At 52.7% G+C, this 13,240-nt stretch overlaps 1 long non-coding RNA gene across 1 annotated transcript in view; it reads left to right on the plus strand.

Annotated features, from left to right (window-relative positions):
• Positions 1-184: 184 nt before the first annotated feature.
• LOC138750213 (uncharacterized) overlaps positions 185-13,240 on the plus strand; it is a 68,528-nt gene continuing 55,472 nt past the window's right edge. Inside the window, exon 1 of the long non-coding RNA XR_011349166.1 lies at positions 185-325. This is a non-coding gene — a long non-coding RNA (uncharacterized lncRNA). The remainder of the gene's footprint in view (positions 326-13,240) is intronic.

Below are 13,240 nucleotides of genomic sequence, written 5' to 3' on the forward strand. Positions count from 1 at the left end.
CGATGCTGATTGGGTTCTCCTGTGTGTTCGCTCGATCGCTCGCTGATTGGTTGCTTCAGTTGCGCGAGCCAATGGGTTGATTCGGTGAGGCCGCTATTGGATTGGATGCTGAAGTCGGGTTGGATTGATGGGCGGTTTCGCGGGCTGATTGGCTCTTGCTGTGAAGAGGCGGGACGTTGGCGGCGGCGTCGTCTGCTCGGGGTCTGTCGCGTCGCCGCGGGCCTAAAGGGAAGAAGTTGGCGGCGGCGCCGGGACCTTCCTCAGCCACACGGTCCAGGGAAAGCGGGCGACCCGCAGCCCGCCGGGCCCCACCCGGGAGTGGCCGGTACCGGCGGGGTGTTTGGGTGGAGCCGAGGCGTCGGTGCAGGGTGCGGGGAGGGGAGGGGGATGAGGGAGAGGGAGGGGGATGGGAGGGGCGGGAGCCCGGAGGGGGCGGGGCAGGTCAAGGAGGGGAGGGGCGGGGCCAGGCAGGGGTAAGGGGGAGGGTGAAGGGGGAGTTGGAGGGCGAGGGGGAGGCTGGGCAAGGAGGGGAGGGGAGGGGGAGAAGGGGAGGGGGAGAAGGGCAGGGGGGAGAAGGGCAGGGGGGAGAAGGGCAGGGGGGAGAAGGGCAGGGGGGAGAAGGGCAGGGGGGAGAAGGGCAGGGGGGAGAAGGGCAGGGGGGAGAAGGGCAGGGGGGAGAAGGGCAGGGGGGAGAAGGGCAGGGGGGAGAAGGGCAGGGGGGAGAAGGGCAGGGGGGAGAAGGGCAGGGGGGAGAAGGGCAGGGGGGAGAAGGGCAGGGGGGAGAAGGGCAGGGGGGAGAAGGGCAGGGGGGAGAAGGGCAGGGGGGAGAAGGGCAGGGGGGAGAAGGGCAGGGGGGAGAAGGGCAGGGGGGAGAAGGGCAGGGGGGAGAAGGGCAGGGGGGAGAAGGGCAGGGGGGAGAAGGGCAGGGGGGAGAAGGGCAGGGGGGAGAAGGGCAGGGGGGAGAAGGGCAGGGGGGAGAAGGGCAGGGGGGAGAAGGGCAGGGGGGAGAAGGGCAGGGGGGAGAAGGGCAGGGGGGAGAAGGGCAGGGGGGAGAAGGGCAGGGGGGAGAAGGGCAGGGGGGAGAAGGGCAGGGGGAGAAGGGCAGGGGGAGAAGGGCAGGGGGAGAAGGGCAGGGGGAGAAGGGCAGGGGGAGAAGGGCAGGGGGAGAAGGGCAGGGGGAGAAGGGCAGGGGGAGAAGGGCAGGGGGAGAAGGGCAGGGGGAGAAGGGCAGGGGGAGAAGGGCAGGGGGAGAAGGGCAGGGGGAGAAGGGCAGGGGGAGAAGGGCAGGGGGAGAAGGGCAGGGGGAGAAGGGCAGGGGGAGAAGGGCAGGGGGAGAAGGGCAGGGGGAGAAGGGCAGGGGGAGAAGGGCAGGGGGAGAAGGGCAGGGGGAGAAGGGCAGGGGGAGAAGGGCAGGGGGAGAAGGGCAGGGGGAGAAGGGCAGGGGGAGAAGGGCAGGGGGAGAAGGGCAGGGGGAGAAGGGCAGGGGGAGAAGGGCAGGGGGAGAAGGGCAGGGGGAGAAGGGCAGGGGGAGAAGGGCAGGGGGAGAAGGGCAGGGGGAGAAGGGCAGGGGGAGAAGGGCAGGGGGAGAAGGGCAGGGGGAGAAGGGCAGGGGGAGAAGGGCAGGGGGAGAAGGGCAGGGGGAGAAGGGCAGGGGAGAAGGGCAGGGGAGAAGGGCAGGGGGAGAAGGGCAGGGGGAGAAGGGCAGGGGGAGAAGGGCAGGGGGAGAAGGGCAGGGGGAGAAGGGCAGGGGAGAAGGGCAGGGGGAGAAGGGCAGGGGGAGAAGGGCAGGGGGAGAAGGGCAGGGGGAGAAGGGCAGGGGAGAAGGGCAGGGGGAGAAGGGCAGGGGGAGAAGGGCAGGGGGAGAAGGGCAGGGGGAGAAGGGCAGGGGGAGAAGGGCAGGGGGAGAAGGGCAGGGGGAGAAGGGCAGGGGGAGAAGGGCAGGGGGAGAAGGGCAGGGGGAGAAGGGCAGGGGGAGAAGGGCAGGGGGAGAAGGGCAGGGGGAGAAGGGCAGGGGGAGAAGGGCAGGGGGAGAAGGGCAGGGGGAGAAGGGCAGGGGGAGAAGGGCAGGGGGAGAAGGGCAGGGGGAGAAGGGCAGGGGGAGAAGGGCAGGGGGAGAAGGGCAGGGGGAGAAGGGCAGGGGGAGAAGGGCAGGGGGAGAAGAGGGCAGGGGGAGAAGGGCAGGGGGAGAAGGGCAGGGGGAGAAGGGCAGGGGGAGAAGGGCAGGGGGAGAAGGGCAGGGGGAGAAGGGCAGGGGGAGAAGGGCAGGGGGAGAAGGGCAGGGGGAGAAGGGCAGGGGGAGAAGGGCAGGGGAGAAGGGCAGGGGGAGAAGGGCAGGGGGAGAAGGGCAGGGGAGAAGGGCAGGGGGAGAAGGGCAGGGGGAGAAGGGCAGGGGGAGAAGGGCAGGGGGAGAAGGGCAGGGGGAGAAGGGCAGGGGGAGAAGGGCAGGGGGAGAAGGGCAGGGGGAGAAGGGCAGGGGGAGAAGGGCAGGGGAGAAGGGCAGGGGGAGAAGGGCAGGGGAGAAGGGCAGGGGGAGAAGGGCAGGGGGAGAATGGCAGGGGGAGAAGGGGCAGGGGGAGAAGGGCAGGGGGAGAAGGGCAGGGGGAGAAGGGCAGGGGGAGAAGGGCAGGGGGAGAAGGGCAGGGGGAGAGGGCAGGGGGAGAAGGGCAGGGGGAGAAGGGCAGGGGGAGAAGGGCAGGGGGAGAAGGGCAGGGGGAGAAGGGCAGGGGGAGAAGGGCAGGGGGAGAAGGGCAGGGGGAGAAGGGCAGGGGGAGAAGGGCAGGGGGAGAAGGGCAGGGGGAGAAGGGCAGGGGGAGAAGGGCAGGGGGAGAAGGGCAGGGGGAGAAGGGCAGGGGGAGAAGGGCAGGGGGAGAAGGGCAGGGGAGAAGGGCAGGGGGAGAAGGGCAGGGGGAGAAGGGCAGGGGGAGAAGGGCAGGGGGAGAAGGGCAGGGGGAGAAGGGCAGGGGAGAAGGGCAGGGGTGAGAAGGGCAGGGGGAGAAGGGCAGGGGGAGAAGGGCAGGGGAGAAGGGCAGGGGGAGAAGGGCAGGGGGAGAAGGGCAGGGGGAGAAGGGCAGGGGGAGAAGGGCAGGGGGAGAAGGGCAGGGGGAGAAGGGCAGGGGGAGAAGGGCAGGGGGAGAAGGGCAGGGGGAGAAGGGCAGGGGGAGAAGGGCAGGGAGAAGGGCAGGGGGAGAAGGGCAGGGGAGAAGGCAGGGGAGAAGGGCAGGGGGAGAAGGGCAGGGGGAGAAGGGCAGGGGGAGAAGGGCAGGGGGAGAAGGGCAGGGGGAGAAGGGCAGGGGGAGAAGGGCAGGGGGAGAAGGGCAGGGGGAGAAGGGCAGGGGGAGAAGGGCAGGGGGAGAAGGGCAGGGGGAGAAGGGCAGGGGAGAAGGGCAGGGGGAGAAGGGCAGGGGGAGAAGGGCAGGGGGAGAAGGGCAGGGGGAGAAGGGCAGGGGGAGAAGGGCAGGGGGAGAAGGGCAGGGGGAGAAGGGCAGGGGGAGAAGGGCAGGGGGAGAAGGGCAGGGGGAGAAGGGCAGGGGGAGAAGGGCAGGGGGAGAAGGGCAGGGGAGAAGGGCAGGGGGAGAAGGGCAGGGGGAGAAGGGCAGGGGGAGAAGGGCAGGGGGAGAAGGGCAGGGGGAGAAGGGCAGGGGGAGAAGGGCAGGGGGAGAAGGGCAGGGGGAGAAGGGCAGGGGGAGAAGGGCAGGGGGAGAAGGGCAGGGGGAGAAGGGCAGGGGGAGAAGGGCAGGGGGAGAAGGGCAGGGGGAGAAGGGCAGGGGGAGAAGGGCAGGGGGAGAAGGGCAGGGGAGAAGGGCAGGGGGAGAAGGGCAGGGGGAGAAGGGCAGGGGGAGAAGGGCAGGGGGAGAAGGGCAGGGGGAGAAGGGCAGGGGAGAAGGGCAGGGGGAGAAGGGCAGGGGGAGAAGGGCAGGGGGAGAAGGGCAGGGGGAGAAGGGCAGGGGGAGAAGGGCAGGGGGAGAAGGGCAGGGGGAGAAGGGCAGGGGGAGAAGGGCAGGGGGAGAAGGGCAGGGGGAGAAGGGCAGGGGGAGAAGGGCAGGGGGAGAAGGGCAGGGGGAGAAGGGCAGGGGGAGAAGGGCAGGGGGAGAAGGGCAGGGGGAGAAGGGCAGGGGGAGAAGGGCAGGGGGAGAAGGGCAGGGGGAGAAGGGCAGGGGAGAAGGGCAGGGGGAGAAGGGCAGGGGGAGAAGGGCAGGGGGAGAAGGGCAGGGGGAGAAGGGCAGGGGGGAGGGAACCGCCTGTTTGCCCCAGGTACCCAAGTCCCCTCTCTGTGTGTGTTGGCTTCCTCCTGCCCTCCATCCCCACAATTTAATGGTCCCATTTCTGACCTTCTCTTCCTCATCTTTCTTTGATGAAGGGACAAACCCACAATGTGTTTGATGTCTCTTTCTCTTTGCTCTATGTCTGTTTGACCTGCTGACTCTCTCTAACGCGGTGGCTTTACCCCCTCATCTTTCGCTGGTTGAACCCAATGGAGCTGGAAGAGCTCAATTTGTGAAGGGTTGTATCTGGATTTGAGTCGTTTGACACCATGTCGATTTCTTTAAATTGTGGCAAAAGCAACTGAAGGATTTCAAAACCTCGTCATCGGTCCTCTTTCAAACTCGTCTGAATTTCTTGGATGAAAAATCATTGTTCTGAAACTTACTCTGCGAGAGTTTATTTTCCTCTCTTGCAGGGAGATTTCAGAATCTGTTCCACATGATGAATCTGTTGTCTTTTCAAAGAGACAGTGGAGTGGCTATTTTCTTCCACCAAGATTTCATCAACTCAGTCAAGGGCTGAACTAAGTCTCCATTTAAAAATGGTTATGTTGCAAATGCAAGATTACTTTGGCTTTATTCATCAAAAGTGGCCATTTCCACGGTCTCAACGAGGCTGCTCTCTTGATCTCAAAGATACGGTTAGAAATGGTCTTCCTCCTTCAAAATCCACTTGTTACTCCTGGTCAAAGGAGAAGACGATGTAACTGTACCTTCTCTGACGACTGTATCTTCAATCCTCTCTTCCCCACAGCATGGACAACATCTTCTGCCTCTCATTTGTAATGTTTCTCCAGAATGGCTCATCCCATGACACGTGCCGTCATTTCTGCCTTTGAAGTCCATTCAGCCTCTTCAAAAGTATGAATCATGAGCCAATGGACTCCAGCCTTGAATCAAGAACTCGCTTATTCGAACAGCTGCCATCTCTCAGCACTCTATTGACTTAGTTTCAATTTTAAGAACACAGATAATCAACAGATGGTCTCTCGATTTGATCAGCAGTCTTCCCTGACGACACAAATTCTTCCGTTTTTAATAAAGCAAACACTCCAGTATCTCAAGGACCATCATGAAGGTTTTCCTCTTTCGGTTTCAGAAGCAGAATGAGCAGACGTTTCATCTCCGTTCATGGCTTGCCTTCTGGCATCTCAAAGGATTGTGTGTGTGACCCTGAATCCAACCCACAAAATAACTTGATAATATATATAAACTATTGTAACTTTAAAGATTAATATTCGCACAAAACGGTCCATGATAATTCACAGGACAATGGCATCTTCAAACAATAATTTTAATTGGTAAAGATTAATAACAACACTTTTTACTTCACTCTAACTCCACTCTGCACAAATATATGTGTGTGTGTGTGTGTGTGTGTGTGTGTCAAAACCAAAACCATTCCAATTCAGGCAGTGTCCATCTTTTTTTCTTCCTACAGTCGACAATCATCTCCTTGGTTTTGGTGGCATTGAGTGCGAGGTTGTTGTTGGTCCATGATTGAACCCTGCTTTCAATCTCCCTCCTGAATGCTGACTCGTTGCCCTCCTCATGCAGCTCATGACTGTGCTATCGTCAGTGAATTTGTAGATGGTGTCGTCATACCAAGCCATGCAGCTGTAGATGTAAAGCGAGTCGAGCAGGGGTGAAATATGCAACCCTCTGGTGTTTGGGAGCTAATGGAGATTTTGGAAGAGTTGTTCTTGCCAATCCACACTAATTGGGGCCTGGAGATGAAGAAATTCTGGATCCAATTGCACAGTATGTTATGGAGTCCCAGGACTTTGGAATTTGCTCATCAGCTTTGATGGGAGGATGGTTTGGAATGCCAGACTCTAGTCAATAAAGAGCATTCTGATGGATGCACCTTTGTCGTCTGGGTGTTTCAGGGTTTTGGCAGAGCCAGTGAAGATGGCATCTGCCATAGGTCTGGTACTGCTTTAACCAAATTGGAATCGATCCATGTCGCCCCTTGGACAGGAGCTGATGTACTTCAACACCAGCCCCTCAATCCACCTCATCACTGGATGTGAGTGTCACTTGTCAATCATCATTTAGGCAGGTTACCCCACTCTTTGGAACTGGTATGTTTGATGCCTATTTGAAACAGGTGGGTGCCACACCCTGTCAGAGTGAGATGTTGAAGATATCCATGGCCAGTTGGTCAACACAGGTTATCAGTCCTCTGCTGGGTTCTCCATCCAGGCTTGATCCTTTCCTTTGATTCACTCTCCTGAAGGCAGCCCATGTTGTCATCTTTGGTTACTGATAGCAGCGGATCATCAAGAGATGTAGGGGGGGTGGGGTGTGCAGTGGTTCTTCCCTGTACTAGTGGTCATATCAGGTGTAGAAGGCATTGAGTTCATGTGGAGTGAGGCTTTGCCGCCTCCCACTGCACCAGATTTGTTTATGCAGCACTTTATGTCATTTAGGCCCCTGTCACAGCTGACGGGTATCCTTTGTTGTTTCCATTCTCGTGTGAATCTCCACCATCTGCGAGATGGGTTTCCATGGTTCGTATTGGCTCCTTGTGTATCTGTATCTCCAAACTGTGATTTGGCTCTCAGCAATTTCTGGATATTGTTGTTCATCCAGGATTTCTGGTTGAGAAAATCCCCTGAACAATTTGGTGGGGACACCCTTGTCCACAGCTGTTTTGATAAATTTCGCTATGGTCCTGGTACAGTGATTCAGTTTCTCAGGTATGTTCTTGAACACGATCCAATCCAGGGACTCTAGGCAGTCCTGCAGCTAGCTTCCCCTCCCGTGACCACCTTCTGGTTGTCCTGATCTTGTAAGTGTTGTTAGCAATTTTAGGCCCCATTTCTAAGAGAGGATGTGATGGCCCAGAGGTGGTTTACAAGAAGGATCCTGTGGATTAGAGGAATAATGTTTGAGGAGCATTTGATGGCTCTGGGCCTAGACTCGCCTGAGTTTAGAAGGATTAGGCAGGACCTCATTGAAATCTTATGAATAGTGAAAGGGTTGGATAGAGAGGATTTTGCCAGGAGTGGGAGAGTTTAGGACCAGTGGGCACAACCTCATAATAAAAGGATGTCTGCTTAATACGGAGATGGAGAAACCTTTTCATCGAGAGAAGTGATTTTCAAACTCCCCCCCCCCCCCCTCCCCAGCTCATATTTTACTTAATCCCTATGCCAGAAGTGCTCTGTTAGTAGAGGATTACTTAAAGTGGGATGTGAGTGGAAAGAAAGTTTGAAAACCACTTTTTTAATCGTACCTCATTGACTTGTTCTGTGCATGGTTTCATAACTCCCGAGGAAATGGGCCAATGACAATTTTTCTCAAGCAAAATATTTCCTTCACAATTGTGTCCACTGCAGTCTTTCTCAGCCTTTTTCCCAATCATATTCCACTTTAAGCAATTTCTTACTCATTTTTCGACACTCCAAGGAATAAAGTCCCAACCTGTTCAACCTTTCCCTGTAGCTCAACTCCTGAAGATCTGGCAGCGTCTTAGTAAATCTTCTCTGCACTCTTTCAATCTTACTAATACCCTTCCTGTAGCTAGGCGACCAGAACCGCACACAATACTCCAAATGTGGCCTCACCAACATCTTATACAACCTCACCATAACTTCCCAACTCCTATTTTCAGTATGTTAATTAATAAAGGCCAAGATGCCAAAAGATGTCTTTAGAACCCTGTCTTCCTTCCGATCAGACGACGCCGCCGCCAACATCCCGCCTCCTCACAGCAAGAGCCAATCAGCCCATGAATCCGCCCATCAATGGATTTCAGCGTCCAATCCAATCGCGGACACACCGAATCAACCCATTGGCTTGCGCAACTGAAGCAACCAATCAGCGAGCGAGCAAACACACAGGCGCACCCAATCAGCATCGCAATATAGAAAACAGAGGCAGTGGAAGGAGCAGGAGACCCTTCAGCCCTTCCACATCCAACTAGCCCAACAACTCAATCAAATCCTTGGGTTTCATAAGATCTCTTTGTCCTGGCTCCAGGATTCCTCTGATCTCAAGAAACACATTGTACCCCAACTGCAAGGGAGACTATTTATTATCAAACTTTCCTTCATATTTATTACCATTTTCAGGGAATTATGTAACTCTGCTTTATCCCTTGCTGCCGATTTCTTTAACTTCACTGTTCAATTTCGTAATGTTGGCTTCCGAACTATTTTATTGTGCCCCTTGATCTAGAGAATTCTGACAGAGCAAAACAATTTTGTTTTCTTTTGTCAGGTCAAATTTTGTCACATTGATCCAAAAACAAGTATTTTCACCATTCCTTCATTTCAGATTCTCTGCAGCTGTCGTATTGAACCTCACAGTGACGACATCATGTTTGTCTTGTTTATCCTTTACCCCTCCATCCAGACAGATATGCTGATCAACGAGTCGACTCCACTCATCCAGCATCACTGCCATTTCTGCTGCTCGGGCTTTTGATCCCACGTATTCATTTTGTTATTTCCCCTCTTCTTTTTCTCAGCAAAGAGAATCAGGTTTATTTGAACATCTTTCTGAATCCCAGTGAAAGGTTATCGACCTGAAGGTTTTAACTCCAATTATTTTTACAGTAGATGACCTGCTGAGTATTTTCAGCATTGAGATTTTATTTTACTGCCTTGGTGTATTACTGAGTGCTTGAATGGGAGAAGAAATGTGGGTTGGGTTAAGTGGAGATGTCTCGATCATGGAGTGGGTTGAGAAAAATAGACATAAAAGGGAAGGGTGCATGGAAATAGTTAATTCATCTTTTGAAATTGTTTTTTGAGCTATGATTGTTATCTGATGTACGCGCAGTGTTCAGAATTAAAAATTTATTGTGATGAATATGTCACAATATTTGTAGTTTTGTGGCAGCAATATAGGGGAAAATATTGTTCTAAATTACATTTTAAAAAAAGAAATCCATTTGTGCAAAATGAAGAGTAAGTGAGGGAGTATCTGTGGTTCCTTGTCCATTCAGAAATCTGATGGCAGAAGGAGAGAAGCTGCGTTTGTACAATTGGGCGTTCATCTTGAGGCTCCTGGACCTGTTTCCCTAGTGATAGCAGGGTGAAGAATGCCTGGCCTGGGTGGTGAGGGTCCTTGAGGATAGAGGTTGTTTTCTTGAGACTCCACCTCTTGGAGAAATCGTTAATACATGGGCAAAGGATGAATGGGGAAACGTTTAGGGGAAACAGGAGTGGGAACTTCTCTACGCAAGGTGGTGGGAGAGTGGAACAAGCTGCCAGCTGCATCAGGAAATGTGAGCTCAATGTTAGCATTGAAGAATTTGGGATACAAGGGGGATGGAGGGCGATGAACTGGATGCTTGTCAGTGGGACGAGGCAGAATAAGAGTTTGGCACAGACTAGAAAAGCTAAAGGGCCTGTATCGGTGCTGTAATGTTCTGTGAATCTATGGAGTGATGCACTTGGTCGTACATCTGCAACCCGACAAAACTACCATGGTGTCTGCACAAAAACACACAATATGCAGCACGTAATGACCACATGAATAATCTAAATAAATAAATGTAGTGGGCCAAGAGGGCGCACAGCCCACATTGTGAACCGTCGCTGACACGGTTCTCCGACGTCGCGCAAAACCATAAAACAGACAGCTGGGTACTCACCCACTTAATGGATCACATGCACATGGTGCTGCATGCCGAGGAATGGCATGTTGATCTGTGGAGTTGCCTGCAGGTAGGTACAGGACATTCACAGGGCTTAATTTAAACCTGCTGGTCCCATGGATCGATAGCAAACTCTTAATGATGTCTCACCATGTCTCATGGAACCAGGCACATTTAACCATTTAACAGTTTACAACATGGAAACAGGCCATATCGGCCCTTTGAGTTCGCGCTGGTTCACTTGAACAACTCACTAGTTCCCCCCCACCACTCTCCATCCATATCCCTCCAACCCTCTCATATCCATGTACACATGGATGAAGGCCAGTTTGCCATATGCCTTCTTAACCACCCTGTCTACCTGGGAATCCACCTTCAATGAACTCTGTACCATAACTCCAAGATCCCTCTGTTCCTCTGCATTCCTCAACGCCCTCCCTAAACTGCATATGTCTTATTTTGGTTATTTTTTTCTGGAATGCAGCAGCTCACACTGTCAACATTAAATTTCATCTGCCATCTTTCAGTCCACTTTTCCAAACAAACCAAATCCTGTAATCCAAGAAAACCTTCCTCACTATCCATTTTTCCCCCTATTTTTGTATCATCTGCATATTTGCTTACCCAATTAACCATCCCCTCATCCAAATCATGAATATAAATGATAAACAACGAGACCCAGCACTGATCCCTGAGGCACACCTCTCATCACAGGCTTCCATCCTGACTCTCTGCTGTCTATCTTACAGCCACCTCTCAACCCATCTCACTATCTCTGTATTAATCCCTAGTGACTGAACCTTTCTAACTAACCTTGCGTGCGGAACTTTATCAAAAGCCTAACTAAGATCCAAAGAGATCACGTCAACCGCCCTACCTTTATCCATTTTTCTTGTCACCTCTTCAAAAAACTCAAGGTTTGTCAAACGTGAATTTCCTTTCACAAACCCATGCTGGGTGCTACTGATCAATCCCTGCCTATCCAGATATTTGTACATACTATCTCGAAGAAAACCCTTGAACTTTTGGTCTTGCCTTTCGGCCAGACTGGAACATAATGATCCTGTACTCTCAAAATCTCACCTTTTAATACCCTCCAATTTTCCTCTACATCCTTTCCGGCAAAAAAATCAGCCCACACAACTCTCTGCAAATCTCATCTCATTTCTTCAAATACGGCCTTCCCCCACTCGAAGACCTTCGACTTTGAACCTGACCTATCCCCTTCTATAATTAAACTAAAGCTAATGGACCCATGATCACAAGATCTGAAGTTCTCCCCAACACTCACTCAGCCACCTGCCCCATTTCATTCCCCAACCACAGATCGAACATTGCCCCCCCTCTTATGGGCATCTCCACATACTGCTGCAAAAAGCAGTCCTGAACACGTTGTATGAACTCTAAGCCATCCTGCCCTCCCACTGACTGTGTTTCCCAATTGATGTTATGAGAATTGAAATCCCCAACCAAGACCACCCTATTCCTACTGCACATTCCAGCTAATTCCTTGCACATTTGCTCTTCAAGTTCTCTCTTCCCATTTGGCGGCCCATAATATACCCCTATAATAGTAACTTCACCCTTCTTATTTTTTAGTTTTACCCACACTGCCTCCCTCGATGAGACCTCCAGTCTCTTGCCTGAGCACCGCTGTAATATCTTCCCTGACAAGTAATGCGGTTTATAAAAGAAGTCTGTAAAGTTTGAATAAAGCAGTCTTGTGTTGACTAACGTGGGTATGTATATGACTTTAGTAGCTGTACCAAAGTTGCCGCCAGAAATGGTGACCCCACGAATGCAAGATTCAGCCGAAGCTTGAATCTCCAGTGATCATGGACACAACAACAGCAGATGCCGCCACCACGGCTGCAGTTAAACCAGGTTCTGCCTATTTCTCCTGGAATTGACTAGACATGAGCTTTTAAATATGGAGGGCCTGAGTGACAGGGATCCATCTGATCTAATGAATGAGATGCTCGTATTAGCAGATGGTCATTCTGATTGTTTACTTTTTGAGACTCTATTCCTGTCCAAACTCCCAGGTCGTGTCGCAATACCAATCGTTAACATGGATTCCTGCCATCCCCATGATGTAGCATGGGAGTCTGACAGGCTCAATCATTCTCCAACGCAAGTGTCTGCTCACAAACAGCCTCTTTGATCAGTAGATCCATCTACCGTGTCCTACAAGCCTCCTATATCTGCAATTCCGTCAAAGAAGGATCAACCTACTGATGGGCACCAAGAATGGTGTTTTTACCATCTCCAATGGGGAAAAAAGCCCATAAAAAGCCATTTACCTATTAGAGAAAAAAGGCAGGAAATGAAAAGGCCGGCTGCCAGTCGGGGCCTCAGCATCTGGCACAAGTACTGACCGGCCTATTGTATCTTCAAGACGACGCTAGTAAGTGCAAATATCCAACCAACCTATTTTGAAAAAAAAACATAAATAACAACACCTGGCTCTTCAAGCAGCAAATGGTGCTACAATTCCCTGCTTTAGCAAAGGACAGGTCACGATTTGGAAAGGAGGTGTGACATTCCGTTGGAATTGCGTATTGTCTTCCGTTGCACAGGTCATTTTGGGTGCAAATTTTTGAAGGTCCTATGATTTGCCAGTAGACGTGAAGTGGAGGAAATTGGTCTTTCCACCACTTTGAAACCATACCCACTGGTATGCAGCAAAGGGAGAATTTCCTACCTCGGGATGCATACCCCGCACAAAGATGCGTATGCTGTCCTGCTCAATGAATTTCCCATCATTATCTCCTAATTTCAACACCTCCAAAACAGACAAGGGTGTGTCCCATTACCCTCTCCCTCATATGCAAGATTTCGCTGCCCATCTGCACATTTTCCATGTTTTCTCCAAAGTTGATCTTGTCAAGGGATACCGTCAGATCCTGGTCTATAAGGATGACATTGTTACCCCTTTCAGGCTTTTTGAATTTCTTAAAGATACCATTTGGGCTGAAGAATGCCGCTCAAACTTTCCAACATCTTATAGATGCTTTGGGCAGAGTTCACTTCCATCTACTTGGATGACGTCCTCAAATCCAGTCAAACTGAACAGGATATAACCAACTGCATTTAGGCTGTCTGTTCCAATGGCTGCAGGAATTCCAATCAACCATAGCAAATGTCAATTTGGCAAGTCCACCATCGACTTCCTGGGACACAAGATCATGGTCAATGGTGTCTTTCCCTTAACCATCAAGGTAGAGGCAGTCTGTGCTTTTCCAACACCTACCACGGTTCAGGGCCTGCAGAAATTCTTGGGCATGAAAAACTTCTGTCACCGATTCATTCCAGCAGCTGCTGACATTCTTCGACCATGGTTTCCAATCCTCACCACAAAGCACAG

The sequence above is a fragment of the Narcine bancroftii genome, unplaced genomic scaffold (genome assembly GCF_036971445.1).
Source record: "Narcine bancroftii isolate sNarBan1 unplaced genomic scaffold, sNarBan1.hap1 Scaffold_106, whole genome shotgun sequence".
Taxonomy (NCBI): domain Eukaryota; kingdom Metazoa; phylum Chordata; class Chondrichthyes; order Torpediniformes; family Narcinidae; genus Narcine; species Narcine bancroftii.